General features: G+C 41.2%; 1 protein-coding gene across 2 annotated transcripts in view; it reads right to left on the bottom strand.

Annotated features, from left to right (window-relative positions):
* Positions 1-26,872, bottom strand: part of TMEM65 (transmembrane protein 65) — a 69,350-nt gene that overhangs the window by 40,123 nt on the left and 2,355 nt on the right. The window lies entirely within an intron of this gene.

The following is a 26,872-nucleotide window of genomic DNA, read 5'->3' as shown; positions in this document are numbered from 1 at the left end:
TTTTACTTCTTCCTGTATCCACTACCTTTTCCACTAAACATGTTTTTGTAATGATCATTTCAAAAACATGTTTAGTCGACCTGTAGTGGATACAGGAATATGTTAAAAATATATGGCTAGGGCAGATATGTGGTTAAGAAAATCGGTGTTGTTATTTATGTTTTGTATAACAAGATTACATTTTATGACAGTAGACTCATAAATCTGCTTTCTCTGGATCAGTATATAGTATCATTACAAACGGTATAGTACACAATCAGTGGGAAATGCCTGCAGTTGGAACCTACACACGTCACTGTAATGACCGGCATGGTATGGTTACGCAGAAGGAAGGAAGAAGCCAAATGTTCACAGTCTCACGGAATTCCTGGGATGACTAAACGCTTTGGAACCAGAGGTCTGCTTGTGGATGAGGGATATAATCACCGAAAAATTGGTACTGCACATCTTAATAGTTTGGGTGCCATTTGGTGAAGTCAGAGAGAGACGGCAAAAACCATGCATGCAACACGATTTAATCAACATTTATATTATGTATGTATATCTTTATATAGCACCATTTAATGTGCATAGCGCTTCACAGCAGTAATACACGTGACGTAATAGAACACCTGAGAATAAGCGCTTCAGACATAAGTGACATTAGGAAAAGGAGTCCCTGCCCCAAAGAGCTTACAATCTAAGTAAGAAGAACGTAGAGACAGTAGGAGGGCCTTCTGGTCAGAGCGTCTTCAAGGGGCCATGGTTGATATATGAGGTGTATAGTATCAGCCACGGAGCTACCATATGATTCATTAAGGTTTTATGGTGGGTCTTAAAGGTGGATAGAGAGGGTGCTAGTCGGGTATTGAGGGGAAGGACATTTCAGAGGTGTGAGGCAGTGAGTGAGAGGTTGAAGACAGGAGAGGGCTTTAGATACAAAAAGGGGCAGAGAGAAGACATCCTTGAGCAGAACGCAAGAGTCGGCATGGTATATAAACGAGAAATTAGGACTGAGATGTAAGGAGGGGGCAGAAGAGTGTAAAGCCTTAAAAGTGAGAATTGTATGTGTAATACAGGATTTGATAGAAAGCCAGGAGAGGGATTTCAGCAGTACAGACGCCGAGACAGATTTAGGAGAGAGTAAAGTGATTCTAGCAGCAGTGTTTAGGTTACATTGTAGGGGAGACAGGTGAGAGGCAGGAAGGCAAGACAGCAGGAGGTCACAATATTCAAGACGGGAGTGAACGAGTCAGAGTTTTAGCAGTAGAGGGACAGAGGAAATGACGAATCTTTGCAATGTAACAGAGGGAAAAAACACAGGTTATAGCTACATTGTGAATTAAAGAGGACAATGTGAAGGAAGAGTCAAATGTGACCCCTAGGCAGCGTGCTTGTGAAACTGGGTGTATGATAGTACTGGCAACAGCATTATAGAAGGGGGCAGTAGGGCCAGGCTTGGGAGGAAGTATGAGCTCCATTTTTGACATGTTAAGTTTGAGTCGATGGAGGGCCAATCCATATGATTATTTTATACAGTATACATTATTGTTTCTATTTGATACAAATGTGACAGCTCCAAGCCAAGTGTCATCACATTTATAGACAAAGATCAAGATTTAGGTTACACAAAAATGTAGTGTTAAGCTTAAAAGATGATACACTGCACAGAAACATTCCCTGTAAGATAATGTAATCGTATACATGGTCTTCCAACTAATACAATTACCCCCCACGAGACTCTACAATCATATTAAAGGAAAGAGATGTGCTGTGGGTTGCATTACTTTTTAGCGGAGCAACAGACAAGTTGTTTGTAGAGTAAATCACACGTACGCAGAGTTTACGAAACCTTTCTGCACCTGTACTGTAGCAGCATAGCTTGAAGGAAATATCTATCCTGCAGTGAGAAAGGGTAGGGATAAAACAATATGGCCACTAGAACTTTAAACTACATCAAAATAAAAGGAAACGATGAGATGCTCAAAACATAAGCTAAGGATTTTAATTGCCAAATGATGCTTAAGAATATAAGATAGAAATGTCTGTAAATATCATGTATAACCCTGTTTATTTAATGTAACCATGTATTGTCATCATAACTCTGTGCCCAGAGCATACATTAAAACGAGAGGTAACTCAATATATTACTTCTTGGTAAAACATTTTATAAATACATATATGATAATACTATACAACTCACAGAGAAAAGATTTCTGAATTAGAATATTCAACAGCAATAATATAATTTGAATCACAAATCAGAGATACATTATTGATAAAATACCTGGCTTTCCGATCGACGTGTTGTGTGTTATAGGTAGTGAGATACAATAAGTAGCTCCTGAAGAATGTGCACCAGGGGAACGGAGATAAAGTAGGTCTGCAGATCAAAAGCTGAAGTCAACACTATCGGAATCGCTGGCACAAAAGCATCGCTAACGAGAACTGTACTGTACAGCCCTGCAGGTTGTATTATAAGATCAAGACTGATTGCTACAACACAGAGATCATTTACCAGAAGCAGGCTAACCAAGATTGAATTTATGTGCTACAACACTGATGCCAAACCTGTAGGGCAAACATTGGATATAACAGTGTCCTGTATAAGCTTATAGTATATAGGGGAAACAGATGTCAAAGCAAAAGTACCAGCTACACTGGGGGGGGGAGGGGGAAAGGGTTGCGGGGTCAGCGACTCCACTGCAACCGAATGGGACATTTCGTCATGGCCCTTTAGCCGCAGACTATTTGCCACTGGAATCCCCACCGCTGGCCGCTTCTAAGGCAAGTTTTATTACTGGTTAGGGCCGGGGTCTGCAACCTCTCAAGGAAGAAGAGCCATTTTATAAAAAAAATGTCTTTCTCCAAAATATTCCGGGAGCCGCAACGCATGCATGAATATTACACCCCCACAAACACATACACATACATATACTGTGCAAACACTAACAGGTATATACTGTATAAGCATTAACATACAACACATGCATGAATATTACACCCCCACAAACACATACACATACATATACTGTGCACACACTAACTGGTATATACTGTATAAGCATTAACATACAGCGCATGCATGAATATTACACCCCCACAAACGCATACATATACTGTGTACACACTAACAGGTATATACTGTATAAGCATTAACATACAACACATGCATGAATATTACACCCCCACAAACACATACACATACATATACTGTGCACACACTAACTGGTATATACTGTATAAGCATTAACATACAGCGCATGCATGAATATTACACCCCCACAAACACATACATATACTGTGTACACACTAACTGGTATATACTGTATAAGCATTAACATACAACACATGCATGAATATTACACCCTGACAAACACATACTGTGCACACACCAACTGGTATATACTGTATAAGCATTAACATACAACACATGCATGAATATTACACCCCCACAAACACATACACATACATATACTGTGCACACACTAACAGGCATATACTGTATAAGCATTAACATACAACACATGCATGAATATTACACCCCCACAAACACATACACATACATATACTGTGCACACACTAACAGGTATATACTGTATAAGCATTAACATACAACACATGCATGAATATTACACCCCCACAAACACATACACATACACATACATATACTGTGCACACACTAACAGGTATATACTGTATAAGCATTAACATACAACACATGCATGAATATTACACCCCCACAAACACATACACATACATATACTGTGCACACACTAACAGGTATATACTGTATAAGCATTAACATACAACACATGCATGAATATTACACCCCCACAAACACATACATATACTGTGCACACACTAACAGGTACATACTGTATAAGCATTAACATACAACACATGCATGAATATTACACCCCCACAAACACATACACATACATATACTGTGCACACACTAACAGGTATATACTGTATAAGCATTAACATACAACACATGCATGAATATTACACCCCCACAAACACATACACATACACATACATATACTGTGCACACACTAACTGGTATATACTGTATAAGCATTAACATACAGCGCATGCATGAATATTACACCCCCACAAACACATACATATACTGTGCACACACTAACTGGTATATACTGTATAAGCATTAACATACAACACATGCATGAATATTACACCCCCACAAACACATACATATACATATACTGTGCACACACTAACTGGTATATACTGTATAAGCATTAACATACAACACATGCATGAATATTACACCCTGACAAACACATACATATACTGTGCACACACTAACAGGTATATACTGTATAAGCATTAACATACAACACATGCATGAATATTACACCCCCACAAACACATACAAATACTGTGCACACACTAACTGGTATATACTGTATAAGCATTAACATACAACACATGCATGAATATTACACCCCCACAAACACATACATATACTGTGCCCACACTAACAGGTATATACTGTATAAGCATTAACATACAACACATGCATGAATATTACACCCCCACAAACACATACATATACATATACTGTGCACACACTAACTGGTATATACTGTATAAGGATTAACATACAACACATGTATGAATATTACACCCCCACAAGCACATACATATAAATATACTGTGCACACACTAACTGGTATATACTGTATAAGCATTAACATACAACACATGCATGAATAATACACCCCCACAAACATATTCATACATATACTGTACTATACACACTAATAGGTATATACTGTATATGCATTAACATACAACACATGCATGAATATTACACCCCCACACACACATACATATACTGTGCACACACTAACAGGTATATACTGTATAAGCATTAACATACAACACATGCATGAATATTACACCCCCACAAACACATACATATACTGTGCACACACTAACTGGTATATACTGTATAAGCATTAACATACAGCGCATGCATGAATATTACACCCCCACAAACACATACATATACTGTGCACACACTAACTGGTATATACTGTATAAGCATTAACATACAACACATGCATGAATATTACACCCCCACAAACACATACATATACTGTGCACACACTAACTGGTATATACTGTATAAGCATTAACATACAGCGCATGCATGAATATTACACCCCCACAAACACATACATATACTGTGCACACACTAACTGGTATATACTGTATAAGCATTAACATACAACACATGCATGAATATTACACCCCCACAAACACATACACATACACATACATATACTGTGCACACACTAACAGGTATATACTGTATAAGCATTAACATACAACACATGCATGAATATTACACCCCCACAAACACATACACATACATATACTGTGCACACACTAACAGGTATATACTGTATAAGCATTAACATACAACACATGCATGAATATTACACCCCCACAAACACATACATATACTGTGCACACACTAACAGGTACATACTGTATAAGCATTAACATACAACACATGCATGAATATTACACCCCCACAAACACATACACATACATATACTGTGCACACACTAACAGGTATATACTGTATAAGCATTAACATACAACACATGCATGAATATTACACCCCCACAAACACATACACATACACATACATATACTGTGCACACACTAACTGGTATATACTGTATAAGCATTAACATACAGCGCATGCATGAATATTACACCCCCACAAACACATACATATACTGTGCACACACTAACTGGTATATACTGTATAAGCATTAACATACAACACATGCATGAATATTACACCCCCACAAACACATACATATACATATACTGTGCACACACTAACTGGTATATACTGTATAAGCATTAACATACAACACATGCATGAATATTACACCCTGACAAACACATACATATACTGTGCACACACTAACAGGTATATACTGTATAAGCATTAACATACAACACATGCATGAATATTACACCCCCACAAACACATACAAATACTGTGCACACACTAACTGGTATATACTGTATAAGCATTAACATACAACACATGCATGAATATTACACCCCCACAAACACATACATATACTGTGCCCACACTAACAGGTATATACTGTATAAGCATTAACATACAACACATGCATGAATATTACACCCCCACAAACACATACATATACATATACTGTGCACACACTAACTGGTATATACTGTATAAGGATTAACATACAACACATGTATGAATATTACACCCCCACAAGCACATACATATAAATATACTGTGCACACACTAACTGGTATATACTGTATAAGCATTAACATACAACACATGCATGAATAATACACCCCCACAAACATATTCATACATATACTGTACTATACACACTAATAGGTATATACTGTATATGCATTAACATACAACACATGCATGAATATTACACCCCCACACACACATACATATACTGTGCACACACTAACAGGTATATACTGTATAAGCATTAACATACAACACATGCATGAATATTACACCCCCACAAACACATACATATACTGTGCACACACTAACTGGTATATACTGTATAAGCATTAACATACAGCGCATGCATGAATATTACACCCCCACAAACACATACATATACTGTGCACACACTAACTGGTATATACTGTATAAGCATTAACATACAACACATGCATGAATATTACACCCTGACAAACACATACATATACTGTGCACACACTAACTGGTATATACTGTATAAGCATTAACATACAACACATGCATGAATATTACACCCCCACAAACACATACATATACTGTGCACACACTAACAGGTATATACTGTATAAGCATTAACATACAACACATGCATGAATATTACACCCCCACAAACACATACAAATACTGTGCACACACTAACTGGTATATACTGTATAAGCATTAACATACAACACATGCATGAATATTACACCCCCACAAACACATACATATACTGTGCCCACACTAACAGGTATATACTGTATAAGCATTAACATACAACACATGCATGAATATTACACCCCCACAAACACATACATATACATATACTGTGCACACACTAACTGGTATATACTGTATAAGGATTAACATACAACACATGTATGAATATTACACCCCCACAAGCACATACATATAAATATACTGTGCACACACTAACTGGTATATACTATATAAGCATTAACATACAACACATGCATGAATAATACACCCCCACAAACATATTCATACATATACTGTACTAGACACACTAATAGGTATATACTGTATATGCATTAACATACAACACATGCATGAATATTACACCCCCACACACACATACATATACTGTGCACACACTAACAGGTATATACTGTATAAGCATTAACATACAACACATGCATGAATATTACACCCCCACAAACACATACATATACTGTGCCCACAATAATAGGAATATACTGAATAAGCATTAACATACGACAAAATATGTGGGGGAATAAAACGCATCTTACAATAATAAGTCCCTTTATTTAGTTTTTTCCAATGTTTTTCTGAACAAAAGTGTCTTTTACAAATACACAGTCCATACATACACTACCCCCTCCCCCCCCCCCCAAAACACACATTCCCCCACCCTCAAATACACATACACCGCAGCCACCGGCAGGACAGTGAGGGAGAGAGGCAGCAGCTGGGGTTCGGCAACCTGCAGAGAGGCGCAAGTAGCAGCGGAAAGAGCCACATGCGGCTCAGGGGGTCGCAGGTTGCCGACCCCTGGGGAAGGGGGTAAATTTAAGGGGTTTTAGCCGTTAGGGGATTCATTTAAGGGGATGTAGGTGGCCTTAGGGTAGGGGGTGCACATACCGTAGCGGCCGGCGGCCGCAGCAACCAGCAGCGGTGTCAGTCGTGGCGGCCATTTTGTTCTGGCAAAAACAGCCACGGCCAAATATCCTAGACCGCCACTGCCCTTCCCACCTGTTGGCGGTTCTGTCACTGTGTATGTGTGTGTCAGGGTGTATCCATGACACACACACACACACACGCAGACACTCCTCCCCTATCCCAGTGTGCATGAAGTGCAGGGAGGGCTCCGACTAGCCTTTGGAGTGGCCTCTTATGCTAATTTCATTTAAAAGGTGCTCAAGCAGCCAAGTAAGGTAGTGGAAATATCTATGGTAAAGGTGTTAAAAATGATTATACCCAACAAATGTGCAACGAATTATAGCTCTTTAAATGTAGCCAAAATGATCACACTTGTAGCCCTTCTTCCCCCCTTCCCCACCCCACCCCCCCCCCCCCCCCACAAAAAAAAAAAAAGTATCTGGCTCCTTTGGAAAACGAGTTTAAAAGCCCTGATAATGTATTCGAGTTATAAGCCCCAATTTACATAGAGACCACCTGTTCATCAGATATATTTTAATCTCGAGTGCCCGACATCAGATGCGGCAGCAGCAGGATGCAATTCAATTCTGCGCTCCCGTACGCACACCGTCTGCTTTGTAGATATTCTTTACTGAACCGAATCACCTGCAATCAAACGCTTCAACCTTCTGCGCACACATTCACATATATTGTTGGCCTCGAAGAAGGGAAACGGCATATGCCAAATAAATTCAGACACAGACAGTATGAACAAAAAGCCAAACCCCACCAGCACGAGACAGAAATGGGGCCAGTGCCGTTATCTTCAGGCACCTAAGAAATCATGAAGAAGATTATTCTACAGCATGGACCGTATGTGCGGTGCTGTGCGTGGTCGGCTAGGACTGGCCAACTCCAGTCACCTGTGGGTGGGCCCTTGAAGACTGGAGTTGGCCAGTCCTGTAGTAGACCAACAGAAATGCAACAAATACCCTTTTATCAGTGAGCTAATGAGCAGCCCCGGTGACTTGAGGATTTATCCCTGAGTAGAAAGTGAATGTGCTCCCACTTCAGAGGTCAGCAGCCAAAGCACAAGACTCATTTGCCAAAAACGGTCAATTTAAAGCTGCAATCCACGCTTTTCCACGGATTTTTTTCCAAATATTTTTTTTTTTTTAAACTTATTTAAGCAGGGGGTGTCCAGGGCTGAACCCCGTTAATTTCCGCTCCAGGGACCCCCTGCTGCGGGAGAAACTTACCTCAGAAGTAGGTCACCTTTACGGCAATGCAATTAATTATCTACGGTGCCGATCGATCGGAGAAGATCCTGCTTCCCAGGGCACCCAATATGGCGGCTTATTTTAAAAGAGGGTGTTGTGGCTTCCTAAATAGTTACTATAGCAACCCAAGGAAGCTTAATACATTAAAAATCATTACAAAGGGCATAAAGCGAAGAAAAAAAAATGCAGAATTACCTAATACTACAGAACGGATTTATGAAACTAACATAGGATTTGAAATTAAATGCCGTTCTGAGGCACAGTACCTTATAAATAACCTCAATTAAACACAGAAGCTTGGCCTACTGTGTACAACACCAGACATTCTCACAAAGAAACAAACCTATTGATAAAGCAAGTGGCAAGAAGGAAAGAACTGTAAATGCATATTGTCGAAGTGCTTTTTAGTTGTAAGAGATCAAATTATCTTGCTCCGAAAATGTTAAATGTTCATCTCTGCACTGCCAATCCATAAGGTAACAGACAGGATAATGCCCGGGCTCAGAGATGTCCGGGGGCACGCTCTCGCTAAAAGGTTCAAAAACCCTATAAAGAAATGGCCTTTGCTTCATGCAAAACATCCACATTAAATGCGATGGGAGTGCCATCATTTCCTCCTTTCTTTAACTTTGCTTAAAAGGGACAATTTCATGCATTGGCCAGATCAGTAAAAACACAACTTATCAAGTGAACTTGTTTCCTTGGAAAACAAGAAAAAACACAAAAGCGCACCAAGATGAGAGATAGATATTGTATTAGCAACAAATAATAAAATTAGTAACGTACATATAAAATTTCTTTAATAATCCCCGATTCTGGTGTCTATCACAGGAGTAGGGCATCACATAGGAAGTATGAAGGGTAATCTCAGTTCTGAGAGATCAGACCCGCGCGCTGGGGCTGTCTCTGTTCACTCTCCTGTCCTCCACGTGTGGTAGCGTGGTGCAGAGTGTAGCACACATGTGCAGGAACCGGGGCCTTCAATAGGTGTCCTTAGGATGCCTGTCCGTTTTTGATAGCATAGAAACGATCGGAAATAAGCAGGAACGGTACACTTGAGTGTGTACTGGTGGTGGGTAGTAAAACCGCCAGCCACAACAGTCGCGACGCGTTTCGTTTAACAAAGTAAACTTCTTCAGGCGATATGATATGATATATCGCCTGAAGAAGTTTACTTTGTTAAACGAAACGCGTCGCGACTGTTGTGGCTGGCGGTTTTACTACACACCACCAGTACACACTCAAGTGTACCGTTCCTGCTTATTTCCGATCGTTTCTATGCTATCAAAAACGGACAGGCATCCTAAGGACACCTATTGAAGGCCCCGGTTCCTGCACATGTGTGCTACACTCTGCACCACGCTACCACACGTGGAGGACAGGAGAGTGAACAGAGACAGCCCCAGCGCGCGGGTCTGATCTCTCAGAACTGAGATTACCCTTCATACTTCCTATGTGATGCCCTACTCCTGTGATAGACACCAGAATCGGGGATTATTAAAGAAATTTTATATGTAAGTTACTAATTTTATTATTTGTTGCTAATACAATATCTATCTCTCATCTTGGTGCGCTTTTGTGTTTTTTCTTGTTTTGCTGATATTGGTACCACCATCGGGGTTCCGGTGGAGACCACATTTGGAGGTGGGGGAGACACCTCATAAACACAGAAGCAGCAAAAGAACTGAGAGGGACCAACACTCCAAGTTTAAAGAGCCAGAGCGCGGACTGAACTTTTCATTACTGGTTTCCTTGGAAACCTTCATATTTACATAGGAGATGAGATGGGAGACAAAAAAAAAACTATACATTTGTATTGACAGATTGATCCAAAGGAAGGCAAACAAAAAAACCCTAGTGAAACATCTAATTATGTCTCATAAGGGCAAAAGTGAAGACTGCAAAATGCTCCAAAGCATCTGTTTACCAAGGAATCCTTAAGTTTAAAAAAAATATTGACATTTGTCTGAATTATTCTTAACCTTTTCGCTGCCGGCAGCAGAGTTTCACTGCGCAAGCAGCATTTGCAAGCATGTGATCGGTCCTAAATTGTGTAAGGTAGTAGAATCAGAGCAGGATGTAATTTCTCTCCAGAAGGACTTGGGTAGACTGGAAACTTGGGCAGGTAAATGGCAGATGAGGATTAATACAGATAAATGTAAGGTTATGCATTTGGGATGCGAGAATAAAAACAGGCGACTTACAAATTAAATGGGGATAAATTGGGGGAATCCTTAATGGAGAAGGATTTAGGAGTGCTCGTAGACAGCAGGCTTGGCAATAGTGCCCAAAGTCATCATGCAGTAGCTGCAAAGGCAAACAAGATCTTATCTTGCATCAAACGGGCAATGGATGGAAGTAAACATAATTATAACCCTCTATAAAGCATTAGTAAGACAACACATGGAATATGAAGTTCAATATTGAACACCAGTCCATTAAAAGAAAAAAGAAAGACATTATGGAACTAGAGAGAGAGTGCAGAGAAGAGCCACCAAGATAATGAAGGAGATGAAAAATTTGACTTATGAGGAGAGGCTATCTAAATTAGATTTATTTACATTAGAACAGAGGCGTCTAAGAGGGGATATGATAACAATATACAAATATATTCGGGGATAATACAAAGAGCTTTCAAAAGTACGGTTCATCCCACGGGCAGTACAGAGGACTCTGGGCCATCCCTTAAGGTTGGAGGAAAGGAAATTTCAACAGCAACAAAGGAAAGGGTTCTTTACAGTAAGGGCAGTTAAAATGTGGAACTCATTACCCATGGAGACTGTGATAGCAGATACAATAGATATCTTCAAAACAAAAGTTGGACATCTCTTTAGAAAGGAAAGGTATACAGAGATATACCAAATAAGTAAACATGGGAAGGGTGTTGATCCAGGGAGTAATCTTTTTGACAAAATTTGGAGTCAGGAAGGAATTTATTTTCCCCTTATGAGATATCATTGGATGATATGTCACTGGGGTTTTTTGTTTGCCTTCCTCTGGATCAATATGCTGTAAGTATAGATATAGGATAAAGTATCTGACGTCTAAATTTAGCATAGGTTGAACTTGATGGACGCATGTCTTTTTTCAACCTCATCTACTACTAATGTATAGAGAGTCAATGACCCTGTCACACTAGGGGAAAAAAATTATATTTTCCCAGGTATGCAAGACCGTCCGTTAATCAGTATAACAGACATACCTGAGAACATAAATCCAAACAACAATATCTCAATACACACCATGCACACCATAAAAAGATGTAAATCTGGTAATAAGCACATAGATAAATGAATAAACGTCAACGGATATAAGGGAGACAAAAAAAAAACCAAACAGGGAGCTCACGGTGTGCAGTGTTGAGCTTGCGCCAGAGGCAACGCTTAGAATTTAGACCAAAATTTCCATTTGTGTCGGTGAAAAAGCATATAGATGATACTACAGACATGTGGGAAAAGGTTTTTGTGGTCAGACGAGACAAACCATTTTACTTTTTGGTCTAAATTCCAAGTGTTGCGTCTGGTGCCAGCCCAACAATGCACATCACCCAGTTAACACCATCCCAACTGCCAAGCATGGCGGGGGGAACATCCTGTTATGCGGGTGCTTCTCTTCAGCTGGGACTGGGAAGCTGGTCAGGATAGAGGGGAGAATGGATAGTGTCAAGTACAGCCGAATCCTTGAAAAAAAATAACTGGTTAGTCAGCCAGGACTGTGAAACTGGGGAGGAAATTCATATTTCAGCAGGACAATGACTCGAAGTACAAAGCCAAAGCCACACTGAAGTGATTGAACAAGAAGATAATTAATGTTCGTGAACGGAACAGTCAGAGTCCTGACTTGAATCCAATCGAAACATTTAAGACGAGACTTGAAAATTGTAGTCCATCGACGATCCCCAACAAAATTAGCAGAACTGAATCAATTATCCCGGAAAGAACATGGGGGGAAAAAAATCACCATCCTTCTGTGCCAAGCTAGTAGAGAGACCTATCCAAACAGACTCATACTGTAGCAGTAATTGCTGTAAAGGATGCTCCTAAAAAGTACTGGCTTAAGGGGCTGAATATTTATGCAACCAGTACACTTCACTGTCCCCCCCCACACCCCCGACCCCTTTGCTGACATTTAACCTCCTCATATAACAGTGTTCAGTTTAACCACTACATCTTTGTAGCTTTCAATAAGAATACTTTACGTGTAAATCAACAATTTGTGAGATTGTTGGTAGTGGGTGAATACTTCTGCAAACCACTATATATACAACACACACACACACACACACACAAATCTCACAAGGTTGTTATTACAGACCCTGTTATTTTTCAAAGCTTGTACATCATAAACCATTGTTATTCAAAAAAATAAAAAATGTCAAAAAAGGCTCCTGCCATTTTTTCCCCCACATACAATAAGGGGTCCTTACAGCTATAATGATTTCCTGTCTAGCTTCCGCAGAAAGAGTCAATCACCCTTAAAAGAGAAAGTAGTGCCGATTTGTGAAAAACCTTTTTTATTTTTCGACGTGCCGAGAAATTCTTATCAGATAATTATCCTTCTGAACTTTCAGCTGCTTGGTCAATGAAGGCATCATAATTACTCTCCAAACCAGGGCGAGGGCGGTGACGTGAGGGAATTCGCCCCTTCCACAACCAGCGTTACCACAAATCATTAGGTACACATGGCAACTACGCTCCAAAACGTTTGGTTACCATGGAAACATTTGAAGTTGAAAAACAGATTTAATACAGTCACGTTTTAACTCACTTAATAGCTCCCTTCTCGCCCTCTCCAATGGTGGTATTTTAAATCCCGATGCTCTGTTCAGGAGATACAATTTTCACATTTAACCCAATAACCCTGGGGTTCTCAACTCCAGTCCTCAAGACCCACTCAATAGGTCAAGTTTTCAGGACATCCCCGCTTCAGCACAGGTGGCTCAATCTTTGACGGAGCCTCTGATTTGAGCCACCGGTGCTGAATCTGGGATATCCTGAAAACCTGACCTGGTTGGGAGGGGCGGGGGGGGGAGTTCTTGAGGCCTGGAGCTGAAAACCTCTGCAAACACATCCTTCCTATTAGCATGTAGATGTACACTACTACAAAACACCTGAAAAGGATACTAGTAAGGTATCAAAGGCTTATTTATCTATAAAATGTTTTACCAGGAAGTAATACATTTGAGTTATCTCTCGTTTTCACGTATGTCCTGGGCAGAGAGTTATGATGACAGGATACATGGTTACAAATACACGGTTACATTAGGTGAACAGGGTTATAAATTACCGGTAAATATGAAGACATTGTATGAACAGTTATAGAACAGATTACAAGGTGAGACAGCTCTAGTTTTGAAAGAACTTAGACTGGCGGCGGCTTTGAGCATTTTCCATTGATGTGTGTTGTAGTTAAATTAGAGCAGGGGAGGCGCAAACTTTTTTCCCTGCGCCCCCCTGCCAGCAGTCCCCTCACTCCCGTGCCCCCCCCTAACCCCCACTTACCTGCGCCATGACGTCACATTGCCATAGCAACGTGACGTCACATTACCTCGCGGCGGCATTTTGACGCCGCGTTGCCATGGCGACGCAGAAAGAAGCCGCCGGAGCCAAGGTAAGTAAAGGCTTACAGAGGGCCTGCAGCTCCCCCGGCACTTCATTTAAGTGCTTTCGGGAAGCGTGGGCCTCTGTAAACCCCGCGCCCCCCCGCCGGCAATCTCGCGCCCCCCCCTGGGGGTCGCGCCCCCCAGTTTGCGCACTGCTGCATTAGAGGACAAAGCGGCGTATTCAATTGTAAAAGCTCTTTTGTAAATACAAAGTCTTCAGATTGTAACTACGGCACTTCCTAAAACGCAGGCTGAGTTTGGGGTGCTGTGCCACATACTATGTCTAGAACAGAAGGATAGCTGAGCACACCAAGAGAAATGCAATAATTTATAAAAAGTTCATTTTATTGACTGCAATCAGTCAATAAAAATGAACTTTTTATAAATTATTACATTTCTCTTGGTGTGCTCAGCTTCCCTTCTGTTCTACATGCAGCTACCCTGAGTAGGTTTTTTCTGCTTGCAGCACCCACTACTATTCCTGTTTGTTGTTCTTGTTCCCATAGAGTTGGGGCATCCCAAGTTGCATTTAACTTGACTCTTGTGTGTTTAGCCACATACTATGTCCCCATAGTCTATAGTTGGTATTAGCATCTGCTGTGTTATGCGCTTCTTGCAGTTAATTCATTTGGTGGAACATCTCTTACTAATGTATTGTTGCACACTGGGAACCACTGGCCTAAAACTTATATAATGACACACAACAAATTATTTTTATTAAGCGCAAACTCACTGACGCCTTAATAAACTTATTTTGCATTATTTTCAATAATCTACAACCATGAAAAAAAGCAGATGGAAAAAAACAAAACATGGCAAAAGCACTTGCTTTATAAGGATATTTTCGGTGCACTGTGGTAGTAGAGCGATAGATTAAAGAAATGTATGTTTTGGCTAAATGAAATAAAATTGTGTTTCATCGCAGTTATGCACCTCTGCTGCCAACATTTTATTCTGCAATCGTAACAGTGTGTGCACTGTCTTCTAAACCAGAGGAGAGAGGGGAGGAGAGGGAGCAGTGCGCGTGCACACATAGTGTGTGTGTTTAATACAAAAAAAACAGTGATCATCTTTAAACTTATGCGAACACGTGACAGCACTCAAACATATATGGAAGAGGAGTCCTACTCGGATAGTCAGATCGTGCTCAGCGCAAACGCATTCGTTCTCCCATACAATAACAAGCAAAAAAGCCCATAACATTGCTACTAGCGTGCCAGATCTCAAGCCATGATAGCTAGGTCATAGGGCACTGAAAGGGTTAAGGGGTGCGATTCTTTATACAGGGTGTCTGCCTGCATTCTTTCTGAACCCCCCCCCCCCCCCCCCCTTCTCTAAATTGTGCAAAAAAAAACACGTTCACACCTCTTAGCCCCCCAGAATGGGAAACTATGAGCACAGCAAAGTATTTCCATTTTCCTGCTCGGTGCATCTGTTTTGGGAATTTGAAAATAGATTTCAGAGCAGCTACTTTGAGCACAGCATAACCACTTACTAGACATATCTTCAAACATAGAATTAAGCGAAACAGTAGCATAGAAGATTTATTTATTGCCCCGAGACACTGAAAAATAAGTAACAACTTATTTTATCTGGTTTTCTGGCTTGTTTGACACCTGAATGAATACACATATTTGGGGGCATGTGTTTTGAGGAGAGTAGCCTTGTAAGGCAGGTGATGAATAGCTTACACACGGAAGTCAATACCGAACAGGAGAAATAAAAGATGAAACAAAGCAATAAAATGCACAGAGCAATAGACTGTACATAATAACACAGTACATGGACTGAACAGATATGGACTGAACAGATATGTACACACGCGCCCGGTCATCATAGCCAATGATGATATATACAAATGTTCAAAAACCGTGAACGCAAGGATAGAAATGGCTGGAATAAAGTAACAGTGAAAGCCTCTCACTGGGAGAATGTTCAAGGCCTGGGAGTTCCACCGACATGCTGCCTCCAGTGCCAGGGGATCGCTACCACAGTGACGCACTGGCACTGGCTCAAGCCCAACGTCAGGAACATAAGAGGACGCTCTTCTCGTCTGTTACAAGTGCCTCTCAAGAGCTATGGATGTGGGCTGCCCTCAACATGAGCAATAATGCTATGACAAATCCCTGCACGTCAGAAGGGCAATGAAAGTATATAAAAAGGTGCAGTCCTACTGAGCTCAACAACAAAAAAACACGATACGTTCTGTGAACAATAGCTTACTGACCCAATTGTAATGAAGCTCAAAAGCAATCATGTGGTTTCACTGTAGCTTAGGAAAGATTCTTACTATGAATTTAGGTTGCAAGTCAGTCACCCATAGTGACCCCCATCCCAGTAACAGTTTATGAGGAAATGTTGCATGTAACCTTATAATTAGGCATTCACTGACATGGTGGAAAGAATACCCTACACTTCCACGGCCGCGCGTCTAGTGCCCGCGACACGACGCGTGACATCACCGCTAGCGAAAGTTGTATTCCGCTTTGCGGCGGCGGCGACCCGGCCATTGATTGGTTCAGGGGCTGTCACATTAGGCGTCAGCCCCTGAAAAATCAAATATTCCCGGCTCCCAAAAAATCGCGTCGCCGTCGCGCTTACTATATAAGCGCACGCGGCGGCGGCGACAATGCATTTGTTTTCGGGCGACGTCGCATCGCCGGCACTATAAGCGCGGCCATAGAGCATAAGTAAATAGATCCATTTTACTTCCGGCCTAACTCGCACGCAAAAATTCAACCTTGTGATTGGATAGAATATTGAACGAGAAAGTACCGGTTTTTTTTTGAGGAAGAGAGCATTTGCCTTCTTGCAAAAAGGCCAACTGGCACCTTCCAGCCAGCTCCCCCTTTCTTTCTGTGTCCCTGTACCAACAAGGATCCTGGATAGATCCTATTGGGGTATGAACCAGGGTACGAGGAGGGGAGGGGACGGGACAAGGGAACCCTCGCTACTGCCTAGGCACTGGTGCTGGAATCAGGGGAAATGAATGAACAACAACTTGGGAGGAAAGGACCCCTATAATGAGAGCACTCAAGGATAGGTGATACTGGAAACTAGTGGACCTGATGGAGAATCGTAACATGTAATGATGGGCAAGTTAAAAAACAATTTTATTAGGAGAAATCCTCAAATAAAATAAGGTTTATATGGATAGCCCTCTAACTAAGGTGATCCTAAACAAATGGCGAATTTAAAATATGGTTAAGGGGATAGGAGAGGTAAATCCTATAGGTGTAATAGGTGCTCCTAAAAGGCTTCGCTCACCTCTGATGAACCACAATGCTGATTACAAAGGTAAGTGTGTGGGAAGTATAAATGCTGTATATAGCTGCAACAGACAGAGACTAGGTGAAATGTTATATGAACACCCACAGTGCAGTAGTGACTCCAAGAGTTAAACAATGCCCTAGGACAGATGGGCACACATGTTTGCTAGCAGCCGAGAACCTAAAACTAACTAGTAATTCCAAGTCCAGTGCTGCGAGTCAGACAAGTTGGCAGGCAATAAGTGTCTGCCAAAGTGTCAGATGACAACGTCTTTTGTCCGGAGTCCTGTCTAATGCTAAACACACGTATTCCTAGCAACAATTGTGGACCAATATACAGGTAATGAAGACATCAGAGGAGACAGCATATAAACACTGTAGCAGACGGGATGAACACGGAGCCTTGACAAAGCATTCCCGCGAAATGTACGTCGGCAAGAGACGTACTGACGTCATAGGTGACGGCTCCCCGAGACCTCCGGGCCGCCACTACCGCAGAAAATATAAGTATTCTTTTTACTATAAAAGACTTGTTATGTACACAGACTCCCACAGTCCGTGTTCTTTTGGTAAAGGGTATAAGTGATATACTTGCTAAGAGGATTACTGATACAATTGTATCTAAGTGTCAGCACAAGAGACTCAAGGTCTGTGATACACTGTTTGCAGACACATCCCGTCTGCTACACTGTTTGGTTATACAGTGTTTATGTGCTGTCTGTTCTGATGTCTTCATTACCTGTATATTGGTCCACAATTGTTGCTAGGAATACGTGTGTTTAGCATTAGACAGGACTCCGGGCAAAAGACGTTGTCATCTGACACTTTGGCAGACACTTATTGCCTGCCAACTTGTCTGACTCGCAGCACTGGACTTGGAATTACTAGTTAGTTTTAGGTTCTCGGCTGCTAGCAAACATGTGTGCCCATCTGTCCTAGGGCATTGTTTGACTCTTGGAGTCACTACTGCACTGTGGGTGTTCATATAGCATTTCACCTAGTCTCTGTCTGTTGCAGCTATATACAGCATTTATACTTCCCACACACTTACCTTTGTAATCAGCATTGTGGTTCATCAGAGGTGAGCGAAGCCTTTTAGGAGCACCTATTACACCTATAGGACTTACCTCACCTAACCACTTACCATATTTTAAATTCGCCATTTGTTTAGGATCACCTTAGTTAGAGGGCTATCCATACAAAACCTTATTTTATTTGAGGATTTCTCCTAATAAAATAGTTTTTTAACTTACCCATCATTACATGTTACGATTCTCCATCAGGTCCATTAGTTTCCAGTATCACCTATACTTGAGTGCTCTCATTATAGGGGTCCTTTTCTCCCAAGTTGTTGTAGATCCTATTGGGGTCAGAGCCATAGGAGAGACAACGACACTGAGGGGATCCTTGTATAACAGTTTCAAGGTTGTAAACTATTTATTGTATTTACCCCATTTAATATACTCGGAGGGAGCGCCCGGGTTTTTCATGTTCTACCTTCCGGCCAGCAAACTGATCAGTAAGGGTGAGGTCATGCTCATTCTTACCGACTCACGGCGAGTTCCCTGCTGAGCAGCAGCACTGATTAATGCTTTAGGAAAACGTGCAGGGCTACAGGAGAGAGAGGCTTACAGACATTACCCAGGATCTATTCATTGTACATTTGACAAAAAGAAGAATTTACTTCCACCTGCGTTTGGGATCATGGTCAATCTTATTAACCCCTTCAGTTCTTGAAGGACACGCAACCACCTGCAGTACCGCTGCGTGCACTTCAAGATCTGAAATGGTTAAGAATGCCACATTACACCTTCGAAACTTAAGGGGAAACCGATTTCTTGAAGCAGCGTTAAGGATTTGTATCCAACATGCTTTATGGGCATCCCTTAGCGCAGGGGTGCGCAAACTGGGGGGGGGGGGGGCGTGGGATTTTTTTGGGAGGGGCACGGGCGGTTGCCGAGGCCCCGCGCTCTTCCCCAAGGCATTTAAATTAAATGCCATGGCAACGGGGTCATTGTAAAAAAGTAAGGGGGCGCGCAGCTCCAAAAGTTTGCGCTCCCCCTGCCTTAGCGTGTTAATTCAATAAAAGGGATGAACAGGCCGCGTTTGCCAGATGTACATGAATATAGCAATTTCCCAAGAAATTACTGTCATGAGGCGTTTTATGCCATTTTAAACCACAGAGCAACACTTGAGAGGCTTGTCAAGATGCCAAGAAACCCTGAGAGATAATAATTTCCCAGTAATCAACTTCTAGTCCATTTACTGTTCTGTACAGTACAAGACGGCTTCTTCGTGCCAGCGATTCACTTCTCTGCCCGTCTCGCCAACGCTCACTACGTCTTCTACTTTACAACCTATAGGCATACTGTACAAATACAGGACAAGTATTTCTCGTCTAAATTTAGCATAGGTTGAACTTGATGGGCATATATCTTTTTTCAACCTCATCTACTATGTACTGTAACCTGGATTAGGATAGTTTAAGTGAGATGAAGGAAAGAAAATCATTTTGGTAAATACCACCAGAAAGTAGAGCAATACTGCCATTTCATAATAGTTCAAAGCTGCCGTTGCCAATCCTGACTGCTTACTAACGTCAGCAGGGTCACCCGTTGCGGGTCTGAAGAACCCCCCTCAGGAGTATAATCAGTGTGTGTGTGTGTGTGTGTGTGTGTGTGTGTGGTGTGCACCACCAACTCCTGCTTTTTATACCCATATTCCTGATCGTATGAAACTCATAGTTGCGATAATAAAAACCTTTATCTAGTTAGTTCGCACAGGGAGGACATGGACGTTACCCTTTTCTTGGAGGAAATAATCCTCTTAAACTGAACTGTGAATTAAAAAAAACGTTCAAAACGTATTTGTGTTATACATATCATTGCCATTTGCTTGGATCCAAGCGGGAGCCAGCTTCAATAATTAATAATCCAACTGTTGGTGCCTGTGGCACAAGGAGATAAAATCACTTTCCTAAGGTTACAAGGAACAGACAATGAAGACGTATCCTCCTGCTGCATTCTTCCCATCAGAATTTCTAATGGTTTAACATCAGCTGCTACTACCTGTTGTGCAGTTTTCCATTCTGAACGCAAGATAACAGACTGTATTAAATGATCTGCTGGATTAACAGACGACCATCACATCCATTAACCAGCTCTCTGCAACTCACAGAAAGATTTAAAGTGCTGCACCGTCTGTTATGGACAATTAACCTGTCCCTCTCCTCTCTCTTGGGACAGCCTTTGTCTTCCTTGGCCGAAAACAAGGATTTTTCAGAACACAAAAAAACTCGCCTATTACGTAGTGAACAAAAGCAAAAGGGCAAAAAAAAAACAAAAATAAAAAAAACAAGTTAAAATAACAGATGTCCTTTAAAAGTATCAGTTTCAGTAATGAAATGCAACATGTATTGTCCCTTCCTCTTAAAGAAGGGAACATTCTCTTTTTTTCTTTTACATTACAAGTTTTACTTGTTATCTCTATTTAAATAACAGAAAATGTATACTACAACACGATCAGACTTTGGTGTTGTGTATTATACTGTCCGTCAATGCCAATACAGGCAAAAGAAGAAGAGTGAAGAATCCCTTGCATACGTCCAAACATCCCTTGATGAAGTGACCACGTGAGTCACGAAACGCGAAAGATTTTGGACATTGCTGGTGATGCTGGAGACCCTTTCACTGGACTGGCACTGTCCCCTTCACCTCGCGTCTCCTTTATTCTTTACTGACATCGATTCGGAAGCACCGACGTCATCTGAGAGACGTCACTGGAGGTGCGCCGATTCCTCAGAGGTTCCCTCTGCTCGGGTTGTAAGCTCCGGTACTCAGCGTGTAAGTATTCAGATGCTTGGAGTCAGAACCACTTGAGAGCAACTCCCGTGGGGAGACTAACCTTACGGAGCGACATCTGCATGACTAGAGAGGATGGCTCATCCAGATGAGATGGGCTCCCCGGTCTTCTACAGATCACCAGCTGCAATTGGATCGTGGAGCAGCAAATCCTGGCATCATCGTGGATATTACGGTTTTTAACCATTGCCTAAACGATTTGTTGCTGTACGTGCATCTTTTACCTATACATTTTACTTTTACATACTACACCAGGAGAAGTCTGCGCTTGTTTCTCTTCTCTCTATACGTCCAAACATGTATGTTTGGAACAATTGTTCTAAGTATGGGTTTTAGCGGCGCGGACATGTTAGATTAAACTGAATCGCTCTACACAAATGCAATATTATTCTGAAGATTGGAAACATTTCTCTTATTAAGGAGCGGCTCAGGGAGTAAAAGCACCGACTCCGAAAACAACGACACTGAGTTTGAAGGAGAGGAGCCTGGTGCAAATCACGGTGTCAGCTCCTTGTGACCTTGGGCAAGTCACTAACTCCCATTGCCTCAAGCACCAAAAAAATTAGATCGTAAACTCTATGGGGCAGATAATCATTGTGCCTGAAAAATTATATGCACAGCGCTGCGTACACAGTCAGCACTATAAAAAAAATGTGTTAACATACAATGAAAGTTATATTAGTGTGAAAGGTTGAGTCCCAGCCTTTATTTAAAGAAGCAGCAGCATCAAACCCTGAGAAGAATGAAAGAGGCTTTTGCTGTTCTCTGAACCTTCTTTTTATTAGGGATTCCACATTCAGGTGTACAACAACCAGTTCTCCCAGCGTGATGTCTCCAGCCACAGAATAGCCAGCAATATCTGCATTAGAAAGTTTGCATCCTTTCACTGAAGTTCCACAGACATCCTCATATCACATAGCAGCAACAAGGAGTGCAGAAAGAGACAACCTATCACATAGCAGCAACAAGGTGTGTAGCAGGCCCCAGGGAAAGAAACTCCCTCCCTTTTATTACTGGTTAATTAGGACACAACCAAATTAAGTAAACCACACAGGGGAGTTGTCTCCCCAAAACTTACACAATTTGCAAACATAATACACTTCACACAACATACAATTTTCTATAGCAAGCCCCAAAACAGTACCTTTTACAAACATCCCATGCATGTCTTTACTCTGCAAAATAAATGACATTCAGTATCACTTACTTTAATTCCCCCCCCTCCATACCATGGTATAATCCACTCTGAATGGTATGCAAGATGGAAACGCCCTTTTCCTTTTTAACAGAGACTGCCCATGGCTGTGTAACATCAAACTGTGTTTAACTCCAACCAGACCTGTATTGTACTGACTGAGCTCAAGACCCCCACATTAAAAGGTTAGTAAAGTTTCAGATAAAGGAAACAAAAACAAAAATCGCTGGGCCCAGCAAAAAAAAAAAAAGACAGAAACAGAATGAAAGAAAGATAAAGTGGTGCACTTGATGCCAGAAAGCAAACATGCATTTAACTTCTACAAAAGTGCAAGCAGCCCTGTCACAATTATATTTTAGGTTTTGAGAGAATAGGGCTAAGAAAAATCATTCGGTTTTCAGCACCATACTTTTCCGCTCCAATAGTATTTTCTTTCAGCTGTTTTTGTTAATTACTTGTCCACAATCCATTGGAAACATACCATATATAAGCTCTATAATAAAGGGTAAGAAAAAAATTACAAGTTTTTTTCATTTTTATATAAAAAGAGTGAATAAGAATCAGAAGCCGTACAAATGTGACATTCCTGTCCTTTCCAGCCTGAACATTTATACAACTAGAAAACGAGACTTTACTTGAGGAATCTATCCAGCTTTGCCATAAATGTCCTAACTAACCTTGAAATTGGGACTCTCTGGAAGTAAACTCAATAATCAGTTTTTAAGGAAGAGAATAATACAAGTCTAATCCTTGAAGCGATTCTGCATTCAGTCCTTTTGTTTATGATTTTCAATCCTTGTGGCCTAGGGCTTCTCAAAGACCGTTCCTCATCATGGACATCAATGTCACCAACCATGCAGAGGACCAACAAACTTAGTCTTATACATCAGAATATTACAAAAACTGGTCGTAAAGCTGAAAAGTAGCCGGTCGCTGATCAAAGTCCAAGATAATCTCACTGCAGTTACTCAGCGTCCGGGAGCCCCATGCTCACTATCAAAGCAATTCAACATCAAATTCCAAGATCGCACACTGCCAATGATTTTTAATCTTCGGAACAATGGAGCACCTAAACAAGACAGGTAATAGGGCTTTGTTGGCATCGGGAGTATGGAGCCCTCGGAGGAAACACGGAACCCCCAAAACAACAAGAGACTTATAACTTATATTGTGTTTAATGTTCACACTAAGGCAGTTCATGAAAAAGGCAAAACAAACAGGTATCTTTAAAGTCTGCAGAGCTAGGTGCACAAAGTGAGGTAGCCAGGGAAAAACAAAGAGCAGGGGGAAAGAAGAGCAGGGGGAAAGAAGTGCAAGGGGAAAGAAGTGCAAGGAGAATAAAAGGCAAAACAAAAAAAAAGTACCTGTAAAATCTGCAGAGCTAGATGCAAGGTAATGGTACCCAGGAAAAGACAAAGAGCAGGGGGCACGAGAATAGCCCGACGGCTGCTCAGGAACAAAAAGTTGACAAGCAACAACTAGCAGGCTGGTATTATATACAATACATGGGAGATTCTAGTTCCTACCAACCCTGGGTCTGATCTCGACTCCTCTGTGCACCCCTACAGAGAGTATTCCTGGAAGGAATCTGGACAGTTGGATAATGCCGGTATGGGTTATTGTAGCTGTTCTGGCGTTAACTGCCATTGATTTGAATGGGAGTTAACGCAGGAACAAGTGCGACAACACATACGGCACTTGATGCATGTGCCCCATTGAGACTTCTAATCTAGATTTCACACCAGTAAGACTTCATTCTGGCTTTCACATATTTAAATTGTGTTATTCTAAGTCTGTTCCTGGTTCACCCAGTTATCCAGTGAGCACGAGAAGGTATGTGAAGCCTAAACATAGCATTTCACGGCAGAACAGAACACCTTGGCCCACCATGTCTGCCCATGTTCCTATCTGTTGCAAAACCCCAGTATATCCCAAGTTTAATAACAATTTATTGAGTGACAGAAAGCATTCAAATGTACTCCCTTATTTTTAAGAATTAAAAATTTCCCCCTATAGGGGCAAGGGTAATAAGTCTAAAAGTACACTCTTCAAACACATGAAACACAGAGATACATACAGTATGGGCAGGCATCTTTTAAGAAACATCAAAGTGACACATAACGGGATTCTTCTGCCTGCTCTCCAAAAAAAAAAAACGAATAGCCCACTAGTCATAACCGACATTAAGAAGACATCTACTCCCCGCCTCATACCTTTGGAATCCACTACCCTTTTTCTTTTATGAGAACATTTAGAACACCTAAAAAAAAGTAGGAAAATTAAAAAAAGTATATGGGGTTGCGATATGCCTCGCACCGACAAAACTAAAATAACCACGTTACCTACTGCCATGCCAACCCCGAAGAACACACCCTTTATTTTACACCACCAAACTGAAACCTGTATCACTGTGCAAATATCGTAATGACAAATGAAAATTATTTTGGTCATGTAAAGGTGGAAACTACCATGAGGAGAGAGAGAAGAATGAGTGAGGCAAGTTACATTATTTAGTTATAGGACTACAACACATGCTAGAAACACTTTCTAGCAAATGCTAGAATGTTTCCAGAAACATGAAATCCAAAGAACCTTCTGAAAATAATTATAAAAGCTCATACATATGTACAGTAGGAAAAAGTTTGCTGGCGTGAGGTATTCATGCTGACACTCATCCAAAGTACTGAAATCACATGGCTGCAAAACTATGAATCACTGCTCAAACTACCCAGTTGACTTATCTATTGTACTGTATATCCTGAATTACATGCTGCCACCTCCTTTACTTACTGCTGCACAAGCAAAAAAAGAAATAACTCCCCTTTCACACAAGCTTTTCAACATTTCTTTTTTTTTTTTTTTCATTTTTTATACATGATGAGTATTGAGGAGTCTCCTAGAGCTAAACTACGTTCATTTCAGTTTCAGGGACCCACCGGTTCACAAGATCCTTGATGACAAAGTTACCAGCGTCTGCCCTCCAAGGGAAAACAAAATGGCCGTTCAAATCTGCCAAAACATGTATGCGAATAGCAAGCGACAAAGTTATCAGCTGTAGCGTCCTACTGGACAGCCGTTTATACCCCAGTGCGGCAACCTGGAAGTGATACCGGTGACATCACAGCTAAATATCTTGGGAAGCAAGGGTTCCCGTAACTGAAATTTACACGGTTGGGCAGCGGAGGGGTGAGTCAGGTAGGGAGGATTGCCGCTTTAAAAAGGTAGATCCAATGGCACTTTTCCAATACACTCTGCTTGAGATTTGTCATCAGCGTCGCCATTCCCTCCTGCAGTGAAAAGTCTAAAATAACAAGACTGTAGAAGGAACGCATGGTATCGCGGATCTGATTTGGAAAACCTGCTAATCATGGAATACCACTATTCCAAAATAGAGAGAGAAGGAGAAGGAGGAGGTGGTGCTGGTCTATTGACCTGCTCTTGGTCTGCTACTGATGTTAATAGATTACCAATAAAAATAAACAATAGGTGTGAATTAGGAGCTCTTGTTGACCTCCATAAAGCTGATGACAATGTGGTATACAGAAAGGTAACTGAATACAGATGACATAAAACAAGGTCTGATCAAGGCACACGCAAATGTTGTACTGTATTCATTTACAAAACTCACATCATCCCACCATAGGAAACATCTAATGTAGTATTTGATCCCACTTTGTGATGCCATTGTGTGCCCTGTAACCCAACCACTTTAGGATGAGAGAAGTAGCTAAGTTCCCATACGTGAGTGGGGGTCACCTGAGAA

Source organism: Ascaphus truei, chromosome 2 (genome assembly GCF_040206685.1).
Source record: "Ascaphus truei isolate aAscTru1 chromosome 2, aAscTru1.hap1, whole genome shotgun sequence".
NCBI classification, from domain to species: Eukaryota; Metazoa; Chordata; class Amphibia; order Anura; family Ascaphidae; genus Ascaphus; species Ascaphus truei.
This window is presented reverse-complemented; position numbering and strand designations above follow the sequence as displayed.